The 23906-nt window shown below is 34.8% G+C and overlaps 1 long non-coding RNA gene across 1 annotated transcript in view; it reads right to left on the bottom strand.

The window, feature by feature from the left end:
- The window catches only part of LOC125938720 (uncharacterized), a 162689-nt gene extending 139279 nt beyond the window's left edge, over positions 1-23410 (bottom strand). The window contains exons 1-2 of the long non-coding RNA XR_007462788.1: positions 23245-23410; positions 6187-6271 (exon numbers count right to left, since the gene is read on the bottom strand). This is a non-coding gene — a long non-coding RNA (uncharacterized LOC125938720). The remainder of the gene's footprint in view (positions 1-6186; positions 6272-23244) is intronic.
- Positions 23411-23906: the final 496 nt, after the last annotated feature.

Here is a 23906-nt window from a genome sequence, read left to right as displayed (position 1 = left end):
CCTGCTCATGCTCTCTCTCTCTCTCTCTCTCAAAATAAATAAACATTAAAAAAAAAAGAAACATATGGTGATGTAACATTTAAAAAGAAATCATACAAAAAGTATTCTCTTTTATGTCTGGCATTTGTATGTAGCTTCATCTTAGCTAATAATAATAACAATTACAACAATAATAACAATAAAATAATAATAATTTTAAAAGATTTTTGGAAGTTTCAGTAATTTGTTGCTTTTATAGTGCTGAGTAGTAATCCACTCTGTGATTATATCAGAATTTGTTTACAAATTCACATATTATGAGCCATTTGCTGATTTCAGGTTTTAGATATCATGAATAAAGCTGCTACGTATACCCTTGAACAATTATTTTATGACTATGTTTTTAATTCACTTGGGTAAATACATAGGATTGGAATTGTCAGATAAACTTCCTAGGTAGTTCTACCATTTTACAACTCCTGCCCCCAACAATTTAAGAAAGTACCTATTGCTCTGAAACTTTGCTAACAATTGGCATTATTAATCTTAATTTTTTGATGCTCTAATGACTGTGAAGGAATGTCCCATTGGGCTTTAATTTGCATTTCCCTGATGGAAAACAATTTTTGATAAAATTTTCATATTCTTAGTAGCTTGTACATCCTATTTTGTGAAAGGTTTGCTCAATATTTTTAAAACTTATTTTAAAGGGTAAAAGCCTTTCATTTTAAAGGATTATGGTTTTCTTTAATTTTTAAGTGCATTTTACATATTTGAGATTCATATCTATATTTAACCCAAGTCTATGTGTTGGTTTCTATTTTGTTTAGAGTATATTTTAAAGAACAGATTTTTTTTGTTTATTTTGAAGTGCAAATATTTTGCACAGTATGCAGTCCATGATGTCATCAGAAATGAAAGTATCTGTCATATTTTTCAAAGGTAAATCTTTATTTACCTTTCTAAATTATTCAGTAGTCATGCCTATTTTTCGGAAATTTTGTATTTTCAGGGACACTAATTATCCTTTCTGTCATATATTTTCATGAAGCTATACCCGGTGTTATCTCATAATTTTATACCTATGATACATAAAAGTATATGCATGTTATATATATGTATATATTATGTTATATGAAATAAATATGTAGTTATCTCTTTTACATTTTTTAATCTTTTTTTCTTTTACTCACTTTTATTTTTAATAAATCCTATGAGAAATTTCCCATTACAGCTCTTCCTTGACTTACAGTGGGATTGCATTTTGATAAACCCCATCATAAACTGAAAATGCATTTAATGACACCTAATGTACAGACCATCATAGCTTACTAGCCTACATTAAACATGCTCAGAACACTTACATCAGCTTACACTTGGGCAAAATCATCTAACACAAAACCTATTTTATAATAAAGTGTTAAATATCTTATTGAATTTATGGAATACTGTACTGAAAGTGAAAAACAGAATGACTGTATGGGACAGAATTACTTTAAGTGTATCAGTTATTTACCTTCATGATCATGTGGCTGCCTGGGGGAGCTATGGCTTACTGCTGCTGTCCAGCATCACATATCGTTCACCCTGGAAATTATCCAAATTCAAATTTTGAAGTATGGTTTCAACTAAATGCCTGTTGCTTTCTCATGGTAAAGTTGAAAAATCCAAAGTTAAATCACTGTAAGTCAAAACTCATCTGTATATTGCAAATGTTAAGTAGTCTTGATTTTAAATTTTACTATTTTCTGTATTCTACTTTCTTAATTTCTATTTTTAACTTTAGGATGGTCTCTTTCTACTTTATTTTGCAGTTTTTTTTAATTTGTAAAATAATTTATAATCTTTTTCTTTTTTATTTATCAAGATGTTAATGCATTTTCCTTTGGTAGGACTTTTGCTATGTCTTTACAATTTTGTCATAAAGTGATTTTTTTTTGTATTTTCCACAAAATGAATTGCATTTTTTATATTTTTATTATGCTTTATTTATTTGGTAATAATCAATAATGAAACCTGCAAAAAACTTTTTTGTTTTAAAGTTTTCAACGTTTTCTTCTGCCAAGTATGGTTAGATTTTTGCAAATTTTTCAGAGCACCTAAAATAAGTATCTTCCCTTTTCAAGAGACATAAACTCCAATATATAGAGAATACGCAAATTATTTTGTATGACTATTTTTTTTCCTATCTCTCTCCAAACCTGATAGAGGATAATAGAAATATCCATTTAAAAACAGATTCAGCTGTTTTGTGCCTTGTCAAATACAAGATCATGGCATATCACCTTTCTAACTGGAGTGTGTTATCAGAGCTTGGTATCTTTCTCATTTTCAGGCTTTTAACACTGATTGCAATATGTCTGATATGACCACTGACATTTTACCTTCTTTACTTTTGTCTAGTGTTTCTTTCCCCATCTCTCTTTTTTTTTTTTTTTTTTTTTTTTGTCTTCTAATGAGAAAATTCAGTCTGTTTCTGCTTAGTGTTGTTTTATAAATTTGACTTTGTTGTTTTGATCTTAATTATATATTTCTTAGGTACTAAATTTTATTTTGTTTTCATTTGATCTGTTTTCTTCCCTACTTGTAAATTTGAAAGTAATACTACAAGTTATCATGTTATTGATATTATTCTCCTTATTTACATAATCAGGCATATATTTCTCTATCATGATTAGAAAAGAATATGCTAGATATTTTCCCCACTCAGATGAACTCTTATGTACATCAAAATGCTTTACTTTCTTTTATCCAAGACTTAGCCCCCACTGCAATAAGATTAGCTCAGAGGAATAAAATCCATTCCTTTCACTCTTCTCTCTTTTTCTGCAGAAAGAAGAGACATTTGGAAAAATTTTACTTCCTTACTTCCTTCCCCAGCTTATTCTCATCTTCAACCATAAATTCTATGTTTTGTTGAGATGGTTACATATTTCAAATTTGATATTGTTATTAAAGTTTCCTTTACAGAATATCTGTCCTTTCTCAAGGATTTTAATATAGTGTTTATATTATACACTCCCATTATATGCATTATATAAAGCAAATGGTAAATTTGGATGAAACAGTATAAGTTTTACTGATCCCAGTATCTCTCCTCTTCTTTCTCATCCCCTTGTTGAGGTTTCTCTAGTGTTCATTTCATTTAGAGCTTTGAGTTATTTCCACAGAAGCGGTACATGGGTATATTAGTGATATTCTTGTATATCTTGCATATATTCAAGTATCTTTCTCCCACCCTCACAATTATATAACAATTAATATAATAATTAATTATATAATAATTCTACATAACAGAATTCTTTGGTGGGCACATAATTTCACCAGAAATATGCATTTTTCCAAAGTCAGTATTGAAAAACTGAGCACTTTGGAATCAAAAGTCTAAGCTTTTAACATGGCACTATTTTCCTCTTTATATCTCTCTGCTAATACCTTTAATAATCAGTTATAAAATTATGTAAAATAGAATTGCAATGTCAACAAAATAATAAAACACTAATAAATGATTTAAACCAAAACATGAAATCACCTAAAAAATAATTTAGTTTTATTACTAAACTTTCAGCTTTATATTAGTATATTACATATAGTAATACAAAATATACTATACTGTACAATGTATACTATATAGTAGTATAAATAAAATATCACATTATCATATATTATAAAATATATACTTCATTATTATATTATAGTTTTTATTTTTGTGTTACTGTAATTTTCACAATATTATTTGAATAGAGACATAAATTTCTCTTAGATATAAAATTTTAAGAAGTATCTATTCTTTGTGCTAAACAAAATCTGAAGGAGAAATTTCCTGAAACTGATATACTATTTAATAGCACAATGGCAAAATGATCCTAAAGTTCACCTGCGAAATTTACTTGTGAGAATAGATGTATTAATCAGCACTCATACTTCATATCATAATCCAAAATTATTCCATAAGAATAAAGGTGTTTGGTGATAAAATAAGAACTAGAGGAAATTCTATCAGTTTACTTTTCAATTCTCTAGATGGGATCGACTCCAAACATAAATGAAGAAATCATAATAGAAAACTCCAAGGATTTGAGTTTGGTCAAAATTAAGTATGTCAAATATATATATAAAATGAAAAGGCAAATGATACTTGGGAAATTTATTATAAATATAAAAATACATCTATAATATTAATATATAATAAATTCTTGTCAATAAATAAGAAAAAACCTAATAGCTCAGTAAGCTATTATGATATGAGAAGGATACAAACGCTTAACAAGCATATGAAAAATATTCAACCACATTTGCAGTCAGATTAATGCAAATTAAAACAAAATACTCTCTTCATTCATTATCAACAAAAATTTTTCTAATAATCACTTTTTTTTTTCAGTATTACTCACAGTAGGGTAAGGGGAAACCAAGAATTAGGCATAGTCTCAAGGTACTACTACACATTTCTATTGAGATAATTGTGCTGGATATAATTATGTTTTCTGTTCACAGTTAGATTTTTGGGAATTTATTTTGGGGATGTATGTGATGAAGAAAAAACATAAATATATGAATGAGAATATTGATTTTAGCATTAGATAAAGCAACAAAACACTGTAAATAACCTCAAACCCCGAGTGTGGGAAGGATTAAATGTATTTTGGTACAGACATTTGTTGAAATATCATAGAGACATTTAAAATATTTTAGATTTTTAATATGACGGGAAATTAATAAAAACTAAAGCTAACTTTAAAAAATGAGAATATATGCTCAGTATTTAGATTTGCACTTTAATAAAAACAGTATATACAGAGAAAAAAGACAATATACTAAATGTTAGCAATGCTTCATACTCAAGGATGTTATTAAAGAGGTTTTCATTTTTCTTTTTAGACATTTTTCCATATTAGAATTTTGCTACAAAAAGCCATTCTTTTATATCAGAAAAATATTTAACATAAAAATTATCAATACAAAGTGATTAGTGGCAAATCATGGAAATAGATCAGCATCTAGAACACAGTAGCTGTTCAAAAAATATTCATTGAATGGATTAGCACTCAATATCAATTCTCTTAAATTTTGTTGTCTTTTCTCTTTCTCAACCTTTTGTTTCCTTATACTTTTTTCTATACCCTGATCTTAGATTAACTTTTCCACAATCACTCTAACTGCTTTTGTAATATTGCTCATTGTTTGTCATCATTTTTGTAAATGATTTAACCAACAACAGTAATAAATGGATGAATTTTGTATTTTGTGCTGATATTATCAAAGATGAAAATCACGGCCCATTTTTGTGTACATAATTCAATGTTCAGGAAAAAAACAAAACAAAACAGAAAGTGCCAAAGGGAAAACTGAGGCCAAGGGCCAAGTATAGTCAGAGAATGCATAGGCACTTTGGAAGTTTGACTCTCTAAGGAAGATGGGATGAACCACTGAAGTAAAATATCCTGGTATCTGAATTCCTAATCTTGATAGAATAAAGTGATGAAAGAAATAGCAATGAAGAGTGATACCACAGGTTGAATGTTTCTGTCTCCCTAAATTTATATGTTGAAACTGGTCTCCAATATGATGATATATGATGCAGACTAAGACCAGTAAGTTTAATTTTTTAATATGATCAATTAGAAGTATTTTGCTTTGAGCTTGACTTTGATGGAAAGTTAAACTACCAGATTCAAATGGATTATAGAAAGGCATGTAGTTTTGGTCTTTCCCGTTTTTTATTTAAGAATGGCAGAATACCAGGGCTGCCTGGGTGGCTCAGTTGGTTAAGTGTCTCGACTCTTGATCTCACCTCAGGTCATGATCTCGTGGTTCACGAGTTCGAACGAATTCTGCATCAGGCTCTGTGCTAACAGCGAGGACCCTGCTTGGGATTCTCTCTCTCCCTTTCTCTGCCCCTCCCCTGCTCATGCTCTTTCTCTTTCTCAAAATAAATAAATAAAACTTAAAAAATTAAACAAAAATTTAAAAAACGAATGGCAGTATACCAGACTTTTCTGGCTTTGGGTACAATAGATTAGATTAAATATATCCATAAAAGCAAGTCCCCCACCTTGCCAAAATACAAGGCAGTTTGGGAAAAATAATCCTTAGAGATGTTTAGAAATTTTCTTAAGTGTCTTCAATAAAATCATAGCTAAAACATGAACATTGAAGTTTACTGCAGACAAAAAATATTTATCAAATGTTTTCGGCCCCACTTACCAAACACAGATAATTGATTTCAGTGCAGATGTGGTTTTTGGCAGTGCCTAAGCTGCAAATTCTTAATTATGTAGGAAAGTTGAGCCTGAAAAGTAAAACAAAGAAACATGTGCAAACTAAATGTCAAATGTAAAAGTAAACTTGAAAACAATTGGTATTTCTCATTTTATCAAAAAAGAAGCTTACAAACTGATCCATATACTATTTCCTTGTAAATATAAACCCCCCACAATCATTGCCTTTGGTTTTTCCCTTAGCTGTTCAAGTCTGAATTTGACAGATGTTGATTAAATGTGTCTATTCCACTTACAAAAAACAGATTCTTTTAATTGCTGGAATATACCAACAGATATTCATAACATTATCATTCCATCACAGTACATAATGATATTTCTTTTAACTATCATTTTCATGTTGATATACTCTTTAATTTTTTCCCCATTTATACTGGTATTACTTAGGCAATGTAATATGCTATAGTGGTTTTAAACTCAATACTTATTAAATTAATTCCCAGTTGTCTTCATAAATACTCTAGAGTATTAGAAGGCTGCATACTACCTAAGCTATAAAATAATAATAGGAGTATCTAGTGAAATACCTTTTATATTTTGCAAAATTATTTAAGACACTTAATGCCACCTGATGGCATCTTTATAGAAGATTGCTACTTTTAAAAGAATCTAAAAATACAGTAAAAGGCGGGAATATTTTAATTTTGTGTGGCATGCATCAAGTAGAAATATGACTTACAGCTATATTTCAAAGAAGATTTCAAAATATGCCCAATTTTCATCCCTTAATAATACTCCTGAAATAAAAATCTCAAAATATTGTATAAAACCTTACCCTTTATTTAAAGAGGGAAATGTGCTGGTGTATGTGTGTATATGTATAAGCAACCTAGAGTGTGAAAGATTGTGAGAGAGAAAAAGAAAAATAGAGCAATGGAAATCTGAAGAAAATAAAAACAGAGAAAGAAAAGAGAAGTCAAATGAAAAAAAACATTATATCCACTTGTATGTAGGAAAATTAAAGTCAAAGCAGATTAAACAAACAAACAAAAAATCATTGCCTAATTCATCCGTACCTTTTGTTTTATTTTATTTATGCTTCTTGACAGAAGTCAGAATTTATCACTAAATGACCCAGACACTGGCCTAATATAACTTTTCATCCTGTCTTGAAAATTCAACAATCCACAGGTATCTTTAGACTTGAATCCTTTTAGGGCCCAGAAACAACAGGCATTCCTTATGTTGTTGAAAAAGAAAAGATTCACAATGAGTCAAAAAGGAAATGAATGTAGAAAAGAGGGCAAAGAATGTCACACGTACAGCTTGCCACTGTTGTTGGGCCTATTTTCCTTCCATTGGGTCAGTGACCTCAGTGCTCACTACTGTCAAGTAAAATGGTCTGAGCAACACCTGTTTTCGCCAAACCCTTGACCCTTACTCAGCTGGCGGCATTGACAGGACCTCATGAAGTGCATAGTAATGGAATCAAGGAAATGGGCAGCTGCCAAGGGAATTGAGCCATACTTTTTGACTAGCCACTTTAACAGTATCTCTCAACTCATTTATAATGGAGAGAAATGAATTTTAAAATTGAAGATAGTATTGCTTAGCCTAAAAAGCTTTAGATTGAGTTTCAAGATATCACAGCTTTATTTACTGTCACATGTCAACAAATAACCTTGTAAAATATTTGAGCTTTTCTGCAAAAGCAGTCAGATTTTTTTTTTCATTCCCAAGATTTATTGTGGTAAATATTGCTTCTACTATGTCTATGATAGATATGCATCCCGATTTATTTGGCCTCTACCAGGGATCTTGTTATTTCCCCCACTAAAATAAGAAAGTCCAGTTCTATTGGGGCATCTCCTGCTGTCATTTGTGACCTAGAAAAGGCAACCACAAGGGAACTTTTCAACAGGTTGGATATTTTATGCCCTTATTCTCTTATCTGGGCAAGTGAATTTCTAAATCTGGGCACAGCTGATATACTAAAATAATCCCTTCAGCAACAACCCAAGGATATCTTCCATCTCCTGGTCTAGATCATATTTTTCTTGAATTCCAAGTCTTTCTATTTCTTGGCTTATTTCTTCATCTGTCTTTCTGTTACTCTTGTGAAACTAAGCTTCTTACTCAGGCTACTTTAAAAATCGTCTCTTTATCTTAGGTTTTCAGCAGTTTTCTATGTAGTACTTGTTTTTAGGTGGTTTTGTTTTTGTTTTGTTTTGTTTGTTAACTCTACTTGGAATTTACAAAGCTTGTGGATGTCTGATACAATTTTTTTTCTGTCCAGTTTGGAAAACTCTACACCAATTACCTCTTCATTACTACAGAAAAATGGGTTCTGCCCCATTCTTTTTCTCTTATCTTCCTATAACTTCAATTACATATATGTTAGACCAGTTAGCCATGTTTTGCATATTTGTTACATTTTTACTTATTTTCTATCCTTTGTTTTTTCTTTGCTTCAGTCTGGATATTATCTTCTGTCCTCTCTTCCAAATTGTTAATTCTCTCTTAAACTGTGTCTATTCTGCTGTTAAGCCCATCTTTTGTATTCTTAACTACATTTAGTGTATTATCCACCTCCAGAATTTATTTTTCTATTTTCAGAATTTTTATTAGATTATTATAATTTCAAGTTCTGTGAACTTGATATGACCAATATTGGTCAATTGACCAATATGACCAATTTTACTCATTGCGGTGTCTGGTCTATTTCTTATTTACCTGTATTCAGATTTTTGTACCTCAGTTTTAATACATCTCCTAGAGGGAAACAATGAGCCACGTTTTTTTCCTCACAGATTTTATAAAGCTACATAGAAATTCTAAATTTTCAAACAGACAGTTTCTGAACTCTACTCAAAGAAGTGAAAGAATAAATGTTCCTTGAAACATATATGAAATACTGAAATGCTGTTACTTAATCATTTGAATTGCTACAACTATTTTATTTACTTTTTTCAGACTCATCTTTGCAAAAGCCAGGCAGGCTACGCATGTGGCATATGGACTTCATTTTTAGGATGGCTAAACTATCAAGAAAACACACTAGTTTGGTTATTTGGGTCTTATGGATACGGATGTAAGTCCTGGGCATGACTTATATAAGGTACATGGCATAATTTAATTATCTAATAAATATTTAAAAAGTGACTTCTCTCTCAGGAAAACAGTCCTTTGAAAATAAATAACAATATTTTTATGTTAAACAACTATTCCAAATTATGATAAAAGAGGAGAATTAGAAATGGAGAAATTAGAAAAGACTATAAAGAAATTAAGAGCCTTCCAAATTGATGTCTTAGCAGCAATATTGCAAGAAAATCCTTTTTTCTAGCTCGGTATCATTGCATCAGGCTCAATAACCTCTCCCTGCATAGGAAAGGCTGAGATCAGAGAGAGAATAGACAGGAGTAGGTAGGGGCCAGCATCAAGCAATTCTCCAGCCAAGGAGCCAGATCCTCAGCCAGCACTCTCACCTTCACAGCCAACTTGATTAGAAGACCTGAAATGTGTTCAATAGGGCCTAAAACTCACCCTTTCAGGAATGAGGAAGTTTGACTTTGAGAAATAATGCAAAGAAGAATCAACACAAAAAGCAGCCTGCTGCTGCATTGGGAAAATAAACCAGGGCAGATTAATATAGAGCAGAGGACAAGAAAAAAAAGTGTTAACTCTGCCACCATTACAACAGACTAGTTGTGTTTTCTTAGAATCTCCTACTCAGTAAGTGCCAGAGTGGAAATGAATTTACAGAAAGACCAAACTGTATGAAAAAGGCAGTAATGACAAAACAGTAGCAGAAGCTATAATCGAGGCAAGAAATCTTGAATTTAGAAACTGAAGTTAAAGAAATACAGTGGAATCAGAGACAATATAAAACTACAATGTTTTTAGGGGCACCTGGGGGGCTCAGGTCATGATGTCACAGTTCCTGCAACCGGCTCACTGCTGTCAGTGCAGAGCCAGTCTCTGCCTCTGCCTCTCTCTCTCTCTGTCTCTCTCAAAAATAAAAGATAAAAAAACTTAAAAATATATATAAAAAAAATAAAACCAGAATGTTCTTGGAGATAGGATTACCATGAGGTTTTTTTGTTTTTTTTTAAGAAAAGGAAGAAAGAAGCAGAGGTGGAGTTTTACCTTTAACTGATCACATTAGTACACTATTAAAATAAATCGCCTGTTCAAAATGAACTGTAACTCTCTAAAACACAATTATTTTAAAATGTGTCTTAATTAACTTTTGAAAACCCAGATATAATATCATTTTCATCTTTCTCTCAAGATAAAAGCTTATGATAAATGAATTGAGTGCCTTTAACATTTTTAAGACATTTTTTATATATTTACCATAGACATTCTAGTTCCAGAAATTTATCTTAGCTTCTCATAAAATACAGAGGTTGTGACAAAGAGATGTTCTTCACAACATTGTTTATGACTCATTCACTCATTCAACAAAAATTTCATTGTACTTTCAGTGAGCCAGGCAGTGTGACTGCTGTTTAAAAAAAAAAAAAAAACTTAAATGCCATTAAAAGAGTAATCGTTAATTATGGTACAGGCATATGATGAGCCATTATGCAGTTATTAAAATGATGTTTATAGAATATTTAATGACTTGGGAAAATGTTAATGATTTAATACTGAGTAAGAAACACGCTCACAAAATAGCACTCACCATATTATCAGAGACATGTAAAAATTGCATTAAAAATAAAGGAATACTCCAAAATGCAATTAATTTCTTTAGGTGATGGAATGATGGATGCTCTTCTACCTTGTGTTGCTTTTTATAAGAACATGTATTCATTTAATAATTGTTAGGAAATAAAGATTCAGATTTTGGTAAATTAGAAATATCAGAACTGGACCCAATTAACCACCTGATCAGAATTTTATTCCCTAGGTATAAAGATTTGATTGAATTGAACAAAATCAGGATACTCAGACAGCTTTTACAGACATACTTCCTGGAAGGCACAATGCTTGGGTTTGTGGATTACTTGTACCCTTGTTTCACATTCTTAAAACAACTTGTATTCTTAATAGCAAGCAGATAGGTTTAAGGTGTTCTGTTAAAAGGGGCACCTGGGTGGCTCAATCGGTTCAGTGACCGACTTTCTCCTCAGGTCATGATCTCGAGGTTTATGAGTTGGAGCCCCGTGTCGGGCTTTGTGCTGACAGTGCAGAGCCTGGAGCCTGCTTCAGATTCTGTGCCTCCCTCTCTCTCTGCCCCTCCCCTGCTCATGCTCTCTCTTTTTCTCTCAAAAATAAAGAAACATTAAATAAAAAAGATGTTTTGCTAATAATCAAAGCAGGTTTAACATGTTTCTTATATCAATTTATGGATTTCTAATTTACACACAATTAAATGCACCTATTTTAAGTATACATTTTGATGAATTCTGACAATTATATACAGTAATGCAACTACTCTAATAAAAGTATAGAATATTTCCTTGATCCTCAAAAGTTTCTTTCTGTTGTGCTGCTTTGTAGGTAATTCTTGGCCCCATCCCTGGCATCTGGCAGATACTGACCTTTCATCAGATTTGCCTTCTAGAAATTCTCCCATTGGATACTCTTTCCTGATTTGTAGAAGATTAATTGATCATATAGTTGTGGGTTCATTTCTGCATTTTCTATTCTCTTCCATTGATCTATGTGTCTATTTTTGTGCCAGTACCATATTGTTTTGATAACTACAGCTTTGTAATATATCTTGAAATCCAGAATTGTGATTCCTCCAGCTTTGCTTTTCTTTGTTCAAGGTTGCTTGGCTATTTGGGGTCTTTTGTGGTTCCATACAAATTTTAGAATATTTGATCCTAGTTCTTAAAAAATGCTATTGATATTTTGATAGGGATTGCACTAAATCTAAAGACTGCTTTAGGTACTATAGACATTTTAACAATGTTGGGTTTTTTTCCAATCCATGACTATGGATTATCTTTCCATTTCTTTGTGTCATATTCAATTTATTTCATCAGAGTTTTATAGTTTTCAGAGTACATACAGGTCTTTCACCCCTTTTTAAGGTTTATTCCTACGTTTCTTATTATTTTTGGTGCAATTGTAAATGGGATTGTTTTCTTAATTTCTCTTTCTGCTGCTTCATTATTGGTGCATAGAAATGCGACAGATGTCTGTACACTGATTTTTGTATCCTGTGACTTTACTGAATTCATTTATCAGTTCTAGCAGGTTTTTGGTGGAGTCTTTTGGGTTGTCTATATATAGTATTGTGTTATCTGCAAATAGTGAAAGTTTTACTTCTTCCTTCCTGATGAATGCTTTTATTTCTTTTTGTTGTCTGATTGCTGTGGCCAGGACCTCCAGGACTCTGTTGAATAGAAGTGGTGAGCGTGAACATCCTTGTCTTGTTCCTGACTTTAGGGGAAAAGCTCTCAGTTTTTCCCCATTGAGGATGATATTAGCTGTGGGTTTTCATATATGGCCTTTATTATGTTGATGTATGTTCCCTCTAAACCTACTTTGTTAAGGGTTCTTATCATAAATGGATGTTGTACTTTGTCAAATGATGTTTGTACTTTGTCAAATGTCTATTGAAATGATCAAATGGTTCTTTTTTTTATTCAAAAAAATTTTTTTTCTAAATGTTTTATTTATTTTTGAGAGAGACAGAGGCAGAATGAGAGTGGGTTGGGTCAGAGAGAGAGGGAGCCACAGAATCCGAAGCAGGCTCCAAGCTGCCAGCACAGAGCCCAATGTGGGGCTCAAACTCACAGAGCTGTGAGATCATGACCTGAGCCAAAGTCAGAAGCTCAACCAACTGAGCCACCCAGGCGCCCCTGATCAAATGGTTCTTTTCCTTTCTGTTACTGATGTGATGCATCACATTGATTAATTTGTGAATATTGAACTACCCTAGCAGCCCAGGAAAAAATCCCACTTGATCGTGGTGAGTGATTTATTTTTCATGTATTGTTAGATTCAGTGTATTAGTATTTTGTTGAGAAATTTGTGTCTATATTTATCAGGGATATTGGTCTGTACTTCACTTTTTAGTGGACACTTTATCTTGTTTTGGTATCAGGGTAATGCTGGCCTCATGGAATAATTTGGAACTTTTCCTTCCATTTCTAGTTTTTAGAATCGTTTCAAAAGAATAGGTATTAACTCTTCTTTACACGTTTGGTAGAATTCATCTATAAAGCCATGTGGTCCTGGATTTTTGTTTTATGGGAGTTTTTGAATACTGATTCCACTTCTTTGATGTTTATCAGTATGTTCAAATTTTCTATTTCTTTCTGTTTTGTTTTAGTAGTTTATAGGTTTGTAAGAATTTATCCATTTCTTCCAGGTTGTCCAATTTGTTGGCATATAGTTTTTAATAGTATTATCTTATAATTGTTTATATTTCTATAGTGTTGGTTGTTATTTTTCCTCTCTCATTTGTGATTTTATTTGAGCACTTTTTATCTTGATAAGTCTGGCTAGATGTTTATCAATTTTATTGATTTTTTTCAATGAACCAGCTCCTGGTTTCATTGATCTGCTCTGTTGTTTTGTTTGTTTGTTTTTGTTTTTTGTTGTTGTTGTTAGTTTCTATATCATTTATTTCTGCTCTAATCTTTATTATTTCCTGCTTTCTGCTGGCTTTAGGTTATGTTTGTTGTTGTTGTTGTTTTTTCTAGTTCCTTTAAGTGTAAATTTAGGCTGTTTAGTTGAGATTTTTTTGTGCTTCTTTTTTTCAGGTTTATTTATTTATTTATTTATTTATTTATTTTATTTTGAGAGAGAGAGAGCACAGGCAGGGAAGGGCAGAAGACAGGAAGAGAGAATCTCAAGTAGGCATCAGGCTATCAGTGGAGAGCCCCATATAAGGCTCCATCCCATGAACCATGAGATCATGATTTGAGCTGAAATCAAGAGTTGGATGCTTACTGACTGAGGCACCCAGTAGCCCCAAGATTTTTTGTGGTTCTCGAGGTAAGTTTGTATCGCTATAAACTTCCTTCTTAGAAACACTTTTACTGCATCCTAAAGGTTTTGGACCATTGTGTTTTCATTTTCGTTTTTTTTTCCGTGTACTTTTTGTTTATTTTTATTTCCTGGTTGACTCATTCATTGTTTAGTAGCATGTTATTTAACCTCCATGTATTTCTGATCTTTCCATATTTTTTCTTGTGGTTCACTTCCAGTTTCATAGCATTGTAGTCAGAAAAGTTGCATGGTCTGATTTCAATCTTGAATTTTTTGAGGCTTATTTTGTGAGCTAATATGTGATCTATTCTGGAGAATGTTCCATATGTACTTGAAAAACTGTATATTCTGCTGTTTTAGGATGGAATGTTCTGAGTATGTCTGTTAAATTCATGTGGTCCAGTGTGTTATTCAAAGCCATTTTTTCTGTGTTGATTTTCTGTTTATATGATCTGTCCACTTGATGCAACTGGGGTGTTAAAGTCCCCTATATTATTATATTATTAAAGATTACTTATATATTTGTTATTTCCTGTATTATGTATTTGGGTGTTTCTATGTTGGGTGCATAAATATTTCCAGTTGCTTTATCTTCTTGTTGGATTATCCCCTATATTATTATATAATGTCCTTCTTTGTGTCTTGTTACTGTCTTTGTTTTAAAGACACTTTGTCTGATATAAGTATTACTACTCTGGCTTTCTTTTGACATCCATTTTCATAATAAATGTTTCTACATACGCCTTTTTCAATCTGCAAGTGTATTGAGGTTTAAAATGAGTCTCTTATAGGCAGCATATAGAGGGATCTTGTTTTATTATCCATTCTGTCACCCAATGTCTTTTGATTGGAGCATTTAGTCCACTTATATTCAAGGTAATTTTTGATAGTTATGTATTCGTTGTCATTTTATTATTTCTTGTGTGGTTATTTCTGAAGATTTTCTCTGATCTTTTCTTGTGTTTCACTCTTCCATAGGTTGTTGATTTTCTTTATTGCTATAAATAGATTTCTTTTCTTTATTTTTGTGTATCTATTATTGGCTTTTGATTTGTGCTTACCATTAGGTTTGTATATAACATCTTCTTCATATAGTACTCTACAATAAGTTGATGAGCATTTAAGTTTGAGCCCATTCTTTTCCCTCTCCTCCTCACATTTTAGGTATATGGTATCACATTTTACATCTTTTTACTTTGTGAGTTCTTTGACTGATTTCTCACATAAATATTCATTTTACTGCTTTTGTATTTCCTACCTGTATACTGCCACTTTTGATCTCTCCTTTCCACTCCAAGAGTCCCCTTTAATATTTCTTGCAAGTCTGGTTTAGTCATCATGAATTCCTTTAGTTTTTGTTTGTCTGGGAAACTCTTTATCTCTTCTTCTATTTAGATTGTTAACCTTGCTGGATAGAATATTCTTGGCTGCAGATTTTTTCTATTAACTCATTGATTATATCATACCTCTCCCTTCTGGCTTGGAAAGTTTCTGCTGAGAAATCCCCTACTAGCCTTATAGGTTTTCCCTTGACAGTTCCTGTCTTCTTTTGTCTTACTGCTTAAAAATTTTTTTCTTTATCACTGTATCTTGTCAGTTTAATTACAATATGTCTTGGTGCGGATCTGCTTTTGTTCATTTTGACGGGAGTTCTCTGTGCCTCCTGGATCTGGATATGTTTCCTTCCCCAGATTAGGGAAGTTTTCGGCCACTATTTCTTCAAATAAATTTACTGCCCCCTTTTTGCTCTATTCTTTTTCGGGGATTTCTATAATATGAATGTTATGATGTTTGATAGAGTAACTGAGTCCCCTAAGTCTATTCTTATTTTGCATAATTCTTTTTCTCTCTTTTGTTTGCTTTGATTACTTCCCATAACTCTGTCTTCTAGGTCATTAATTCATTCCTCCACTTCTTTCAGCTTGCTATTCATTGCATCAAGCCTATTTCTAATCTCCTTTATTGCACTCTTCATCTCTGATTGGTTCTTTTTTTATCTCTCTGTTTGGGGTCTCACTGATGTTTTCCACTCTTTTCTCAAGTCCAGTGAGTACCCTTATGATCATTGCTTTAAATACTCCATCAGGCATGCTACTTGTATCTGTTTTGTTTGGATATCTGGCGGTGGCCTTGTTCTATTCTTTCATTTGGGACAAATTTTTCTGTATTCTCATTTTGTCTAAAATGTCTAAGTCTCCGTGCCTGTTTCTTTGTGTTAGGCAAGTCAGCTACATCTCCTTTTTCTTGAGGATAATGGCCTTATGAAAAAAATAGTCCTGTAGTGCCCTGCCACGTAGTGCCCCTTGTTTCCCAGAGCCCGGCACTTCTAGGAGTGTCTCCAGTGTGTGCTGTGTGTGCTCTGTTGTGTCCTGGCTACTTTATCCTTCAGGCAAGTCCTCTGCAGAGGCTCTCTTTGCCTGTTGTGGCAGTGTTTGGTGCCCATCCTGAATGTGGCAAGTTTTCACTAGGTGTGGTCTGGTCTGCTTGTGAACTGAGATCTATCACACTGCTATGGAAATCAAGGCCCTGCAAACTCCCACATAAGAAGACCTGGTGCAGGCAGGGGTTGGGCCAGTCTTCGAGGGAAAGGGGACTGCTGTGCTGGGACTGAGACAAGTGTGGCTGGAAAAAGCAGTTGCACTTGACTGCAGAAGGGGCAGGGCTTGATGTAAACAAGTTAGGTAGGAAGTGTCCACCCTGTGCTGGTTCCCACCAGTGTCTCTGTGCTTAAGCTGAGGGTCAGGGAAGGGAAATGGCACTAACCAATTCCTTTGTTTTGAGGGATCTCTCCGTGAACTCTGTCTCTCTGGGACATACTTGCTCCAAGATGAGCAACTAACCTCCCCACTGTGTGTCCTATGCACTCTTCAGATCACTGTTTCCACACTGTATGTCCATGGGCTGTTTCCCTGCCTTTTCTCTAAGAGCAGCCCCAATGTCCTCTGGGCTCTATCCCAGCCCCACCCACTGACCTTTAGAACTTCAGGCTTTAAGCCCCACTATTAGAAGAACTCACAAAATTCGGTCCCTCTCCCTTTCCAAGCCAATTGCTATGGAGTTTTGTTTTCCTGGTGTGCTCCCCCAAAGTGCTAGTCTGTCTCTCACCCTCTTCTGTGACCACAGCTGCTTCCCCGTTGTTGTAGCCACAATCTGTTTCTCTCCCAAGCCCCATCTCCGCACTTCCTACCCTCTTCCATGTGGCCTTTTCTCTACATTTAGTTGTGGAGTTTGTTCTGTCAGACTTCAGGTCAATTTCTGGCATATTTAGGATGATGTGATAGTTATCTAGTTGTATTCGTGGCAGGCCCAGAGTCCTCTTACTCTGCTGCCATCTTCCAGCCTCTGCTGAGGAAAATGTTTAAATTTTTTTTTAATCTTTATGTTTGAGAGAGAGAGAGAGAGAGAGAGCAGGGACAGGGCAGAGCCAGAGGGAGACAGAATCTGAAGCAGGCTCCAGGCTCTGAGTTGTCAACAGAGAACCCGACGCGGGGCTCAAACTCATGGATGGTGAAATCATGACCCGAGCCCAAGTCGGATGCTTAAACAACAGAGCCACCCAGGTGCCCCTCCTGAGGAAAAGATTTTTAACAATGGAAAAATCTTGTAGATTCACTACAATAATATGCATACTACTATTCAATAAGGAGTCTTTTTTAACCTTTATTCACTTTTAAATAGGCTCCATAAAGGTTTAAATTAATAAATACAATTACCAGTTCTAAAGTACATTTGTCTATTATTCATTTTAAAAACGAATCAAATTTTTGATAACATCTGTACATATTTAAGAAAAGGTATTAAACTTGTTAAACCAATCAGGAATCTGAAGTGAATAGTTATTACACAAAAGCTTATATGTTTTAAATTAAGTCCCAAACTCCTACTGTGTAGTCTTTTACAAACCTCTGGTGAAAACATTATTTTTCCTCAAATGAGAAACTCCAATACTCATGAAAAAAAATGGTTTCATTTTTCTTTTCTTTTATTTAAAAATCAAGTACTGGACACAGAATTAGACACGGTCCCTGCTTAGTGAGTTTCACAATCTACAATGCTAGCCTGATTTTCTTTCTGCTCCGATTCTGTATTAGAACACACACTTGATAGGAACTTGCTTACTATTGCTAAGATAAACTCTTGTGCCCTGATGTACCTCTGAAAGAAAGTTCACAGTCCTTTGAAAAACCAGGGCCTTGGAAATGCTGGAAGGCCTACCACAAGAACATATACTTGTATCGGATAAAGGAAAGTTCTGTGTCAGGAATGGAATTCTAATAATGACTTGTCTTTTTCTAGTTTACTAGTTAAGAAAGCTTGCCATAAATATTAGAAAGCCAGGTATACTTCTAAATGTGTGCAAGTTTGTAAGTCTAGCACATTGCCTGGAATATATGAAGTATTTGTTAAGTAGTGGAGCAAATTTAAAATATGCATTTGAAATAAAACATTCTATGTTAACAATAATCCCAATATTCAGACATTGTCTAAAATTATATGCTGATTAAATTATAGAATAAAATTCCAAAAATTATCTGTGATTTATCCACATCCATGGTTTTCAAATGGTCTCAGAAGTCTCTGGCTATCATGGAAATTTTTTACACCATTTTCCTGTTTGTTTTCTATCAGAAAATTTAATCTTGGCTGTACTTAGGAAACAATATAATGAATGTACAGGAAGAATTTGTACTTGTTTAGTCTAGGGGAAAAAATATATCCCAAATACTGAGGTCAACAAGTTACTTAATTCACTCAACAAATATTGTTTAAATGCCAGTTGAAGGCACATGAAGTTGGGGAGGGGAAAGGAAGAGAGATGATAAATAAATTAGTATATAATATATCAGGTTGCAGACTGGGTTTCACTCATTGTGATCACTCAATGCAATCTTGCAACCTCACGATTTTTTAAATGAGGAAACTGCAAACCAGAGATGTCATCTAACTTGTCCTGAAGCCATCCAATAGTATGGTAGTAATTTAACCAAGGTTTTTTTGAACATGGAATCCCTTGCTGTCTCCAATTATTAATATTAGGGAAAATAATAAGAAGATAACTACTACGTTTATAAATTATAACCAAGAAGGAAGGAAATGGAGGGGGAATGGGAAAGGACTTTAGAAGTAAACATCTATCTTTGTGTGAAAGTCATGAGAACATGCCTTGTATGCTTCTTCCAATGAGAGGGCCCCAGCTACTATACTGTGAAATTCACTGTGGCATTTGCACTGAGGTCACACTTCCAATGGCCTCCTCCTGGCCAATGATGGAGCATAGCAGGGATATTAAGTGATGCTCATTCCTGGGAGACATGGAACTCCTCTGATGGCTGACTTTAGCTTGAAGACTCCCTGAAGCTGCTGAAATTTCCTGGTCATTCTCAAGGGCGTTTCCCTCCTTCTCTCTCACATTATAGTCTGAAGATGCTCCCAGCCTTAAATTCTTCCCTTTTATCTCAAAGAAGTGTTTTCTGTAACAAAACAGTTGCATGTTTAATCCCATCTTGGTGTCTACTTCTTGGAAGAACCAGACAAGTAGTACTGAAACTGATCTGAGCAAATGAACAGTAAGATAGACATTTGGGACTGGCTAACCCAACACTGGACAGGTAAAGGATACCATCCTGGCTAGTATGTGGGCATAGATAGTTCTTGGTACAATGTGGCAGGTTAATTGCTAAAGATTTTATCAATGATGACAAGGAAAATGTCCTGGTAAAGCAGAATGCTACAGCAGGTACAATGATGTAAGTGTTTGAAAAAAAGTGAGAAATAATGCCTACAAAGACAGCAGACTAGGGCACCTTATAGTAGGATAATGAACGACTGAGGGTTGTTAAAAAGGAGTTCAGTGTCTGAACCCAGAGTTTTAGCTGTAGTTTCCTGTAGTGGAATGCTACACACAATCAAGCAACAGGCTGAAGGGTTACTTATCAGTCATAGAACTCCAGACATGTTTGAATACAATGCCAAGTCAGGTATGTTATGCAAAAATAGGGCATTGGTAGGAAAAAACCTAAGATTGTGAAAAATGGGACAAGGAAATATGCATGGACAACCTTGAAGATGCTGACTATTTAATCCCCTGGCTGCCCCTGTACCCTCAGGATTTGGAAAGATAGTCCATTCTTCTTTAGTTACAGCTATTACTTCTACTGCATAGAAAAATGCTACAAAAGCTTCTCCTTCACAAGGCAATAGGCATTCTCTCAAGAGTTGCCCCAATTTCTCTTCTGGTTGCTGGGCCAATAGCTAGGGTTGAAAAAGAGCATAACCTGGCTGGGAATATGCCAGGCCTAATAAGGGAGGAGAGAGACCAAATACTTTACACATTTCAAGAACTAGCTGATATATTCTGACAAGAGTGAAGAAAGGACTTTTGGATTAGATTTTGAGGGCAATAGAGGGCACCAGAATGTATGGATGGAAAAGCAAGAATTTGTTGCCTTAGATGTATTTTCTATAGACAAGGAATATAATATCCTAGCAAGGACTCCAGGCAATAGGGCAAACTTGCTGCTGGGATGGATTTTAAAGATCTATAAAAAGTGATGGCCAACTCTAAGCAAAACAAAATGCAAATATTGCCCTGGCAGATAGAAGAAGAAATAATGAGGCTGAGGGAAGTGAGCATGATGAATGGACCGTTATATAAACTAGAAGACTCAAGAGAACATGCCCTTCACCAAGGCCATCAGAACTATGCTAGTAAGTAAGGCACCAGAATAACTATGAAACTCAGTGATCATTCTTTATAGACTAGGGATGATGCTAGGAGGGGCAGTTACAGATCTAGGCTCTTGAACATCCATGGTGGGTAATAATGCCCTCCCTCTAAATAATAAAAACCAGGTTATGACACTTAAGTGCCAGCCCAACTACATAATGACAGGTAAAGTTGGAGAGAAAGTCAAAGGATTTAACCTAAAAAGTTGTGTAAATGGTTAATACAGCATGGAATTTTTACAAGCAGAAGAGATGGGAAGCCAACAAGACTTGCTGCTTGACATCTAAAATTAAAAGACAAACAATAAACAAAAATGCAAAAATAGAGAAGCAAGAAAGTGTGCGGTAGAATGTCCAGCCCCACCATCTGGGCCATACAATACTTTCTAGTGTTGAAGAATCCAGCAGACCCTAAAATGTTGGAAAATGTGCAACGTGGAACTTACTGGCAAGTTCCAGTGGAAGAATCACAATATAGGCCCTTGATTCTGGAGTAAGGCCAGGCATAGTAGAAAATTATTCTTTGAGAAACATCTCTTTTGTGTTCTTGGATTTTGGTAAACACAGAACACTTAACCATGGAAAACATACTGGCCATGTACCTAAAACTGCCCATCATGAGCTTAATTCTGTTTGGCCAACCAAATCATAATTATCAGAAAGGGTCAGACATAGTCCACTGGTCATGAGAAAGTAGCCCAGATCACATGTCACACAACAGACTGATACTAGTGTTCTTCCCCTGGCTTGTACTTATGGTTGTCTGGGAGTTCCTGTATTACCAGCCAAATGAGCAGGAAAAAGTCTGAGCTTAACCTTTTGTGGATGGGTTGGCTCAGCATGGAGGTGCAAGTAAAACATGGACAGTGGCTGCATTATAGCCACATTTAGGGGTGGACTTACAAAGCAGTGGAGTGGGAAGACAATCTTCTCAATGGCAGAGCTGTAGGCAGTGTACTTAGTCACCTATTTTGTGTGCAAAGGGAAATAACCCTAGGAAGAATATATATAAATTTCTGGGCAATGGTTAATAATCTAACCATTGGAGTATGGAAGAAAAAAAACAAGAACATCAGAGACAAAGTGGTCTGACATAGAGGCATGTTGATGGTCATGTAGGAGTAGGCACAAGATATGAAGATTTTTGTATTATACATTGTCTGCCAGAAAGTATCCACAATAGAAAAGGAACTGAACAACCAAGTAAATAAAATGATTCATGCAGTTGCATTCATTATCAGCCACTCATTATCAGCGACTCTGATGGCCATAATGGGCACCCAAATGAAGTGGCCATAGTGGCAGAGATAAAAGCTATATATGGGCCCAACAACATCAACTCCTACTTACCACATGTGATCTAATTACTGCTATCTCTGAATGTCCAACTTGCCAACAATAAAGACCAATACTGAGTCACTTATATGGCACTATTCCTTGAAGAATTCAATTGGTTAGTTGACTACATTGCCCATCTACACTCTGGTTTGACTTACAAGGATAGGTAATTATTCTGGGTGTAGGTTTACCTTTTATGCCTGCAGAACTTTAGTTAGAACTGCTTTCCAGGGGCTAATAGAACACCTGATCCACAGGCATGGAATCCCATATAGCACAGGATCTAATTTCCGGACCCACTTCACAGCAAATGAAGTATGGGAGTGGACCCATGACTAGGGGGTCCACTAATCATAACACAAACTGTACAACTCTGTGAGTGGCCAGCCTTATAGAATCCTAGAATAGCCTACTCAATGTGCAACTAAGGTACCAGTACTAAGGAAACACTCCATAAGGATGCAATATATTTATCAAGTCAGAGACCCCTATATGGCACTTTGTTTCTAATAGGAAGGATACATGGGTCCAAAAGAGTGGCCATTAATGACTCACTGGAAGATCTGTCCTTCCTCAGAATTTTGAGCTCTTCCAGGGAACACACTAAGAGTTCCATCAAGCTATAATTTATGGTTACATCTGAGAACTTGGTACTTCTCACGTCCAGGGACTAACAAGAGACAACGGAAATCACCATACTGGCAGAGGTAATTGATTTTGATTAGCAGAATGACAGAAAGCTGCTTGCACAGTGGGGACAGGGAAAAATGAATGTAGAACCCAAGTAACCCATTTGTATCCTAGTATTTCCTGACCCTACTGTAAATGGAACAGTCATATGAAGCAACTTGGACTATGAAAGGTGTGATAATCAAGGGTTCAAATATTTCAGGAATGAGGGTTTGGTTCATACCACCTGGCAAGCCACCAAGACCTGCTGAAGGAATCACTGAGGATAAGTGATTTAGAAAGAAGTTGGAGAATAACTGTAGTGATAGGAGCTTTAGTTCATCACACTAACCTCCCTCTTCCTCATTTTTGCTCAGGAAGAAAGGCCCATGGAACCCATGGAGGAGCTGCTCCTGAACCTGTGTGATGAAGTAGATCTGAGTGGTGCAAGGGCTCAATGTGGTGGCCATGAGAATAAACTTTTCAGACCCCCCACAGCAGGTAGTATAACTCACCGTAAAGCCCAGCTGTTGTGCTCTGAAATCCAAACTCATTTATGCTGAGGTCACAATGCTCCATGGGCTGCTCCCAGTCAATGACTGAGAGTGGCAGGAATATGAAGGCAGACCCATTCCTGGGAGACATGGACTCCTCTGGTGGGCAACCCTGGTTTGAGGACATTCTCAGACAGCTTTGTCAAACCTCCCTTATACTGCAGGTCTGTCTGGAACAATGCCAGACAATGTCCCTACCCTCCTTCCTTCAATCAGAGTCAGATTTGCTTGTGGTTTTATCACCATCCCAGCTTTACCCAGCTCCTCTCCTATTTTCCTTCACACAGATACTTCTAATGGAAACCTTGAACAATTAATTTTGCCATCTGTTTTTTTTGAGGGCCTCAATGATATATATTATTAAGTTGGGAGTTTTATGAGTACGCACAAGGTCCTTATTTAACATCAACAAGGAAAATGAAGCAAACTAGTGAAATCACTATCTTAAAGACAAACAGTG

The sequence above is a fragment of the Panthera uncia genome (assembly GCF_023721935.1).
Source record: "Panthera uncia isolate 11264 chromosome B2 unlocalized genomic scaffold, Puncia_PCG_1.0 HiC_scaffold_24, whole genome shotgun sequence".
Taxonomy (NCBI): Eukaryota; Metazoa; Chordata; class Mammalia; order Carnivora; family Felidae; genus Panthera; species Panthera uncia.
Note: the sequence above shows the minus strand (reverse complement) of the source record. Positions and strands in the feature narration are given on the sequence as shown.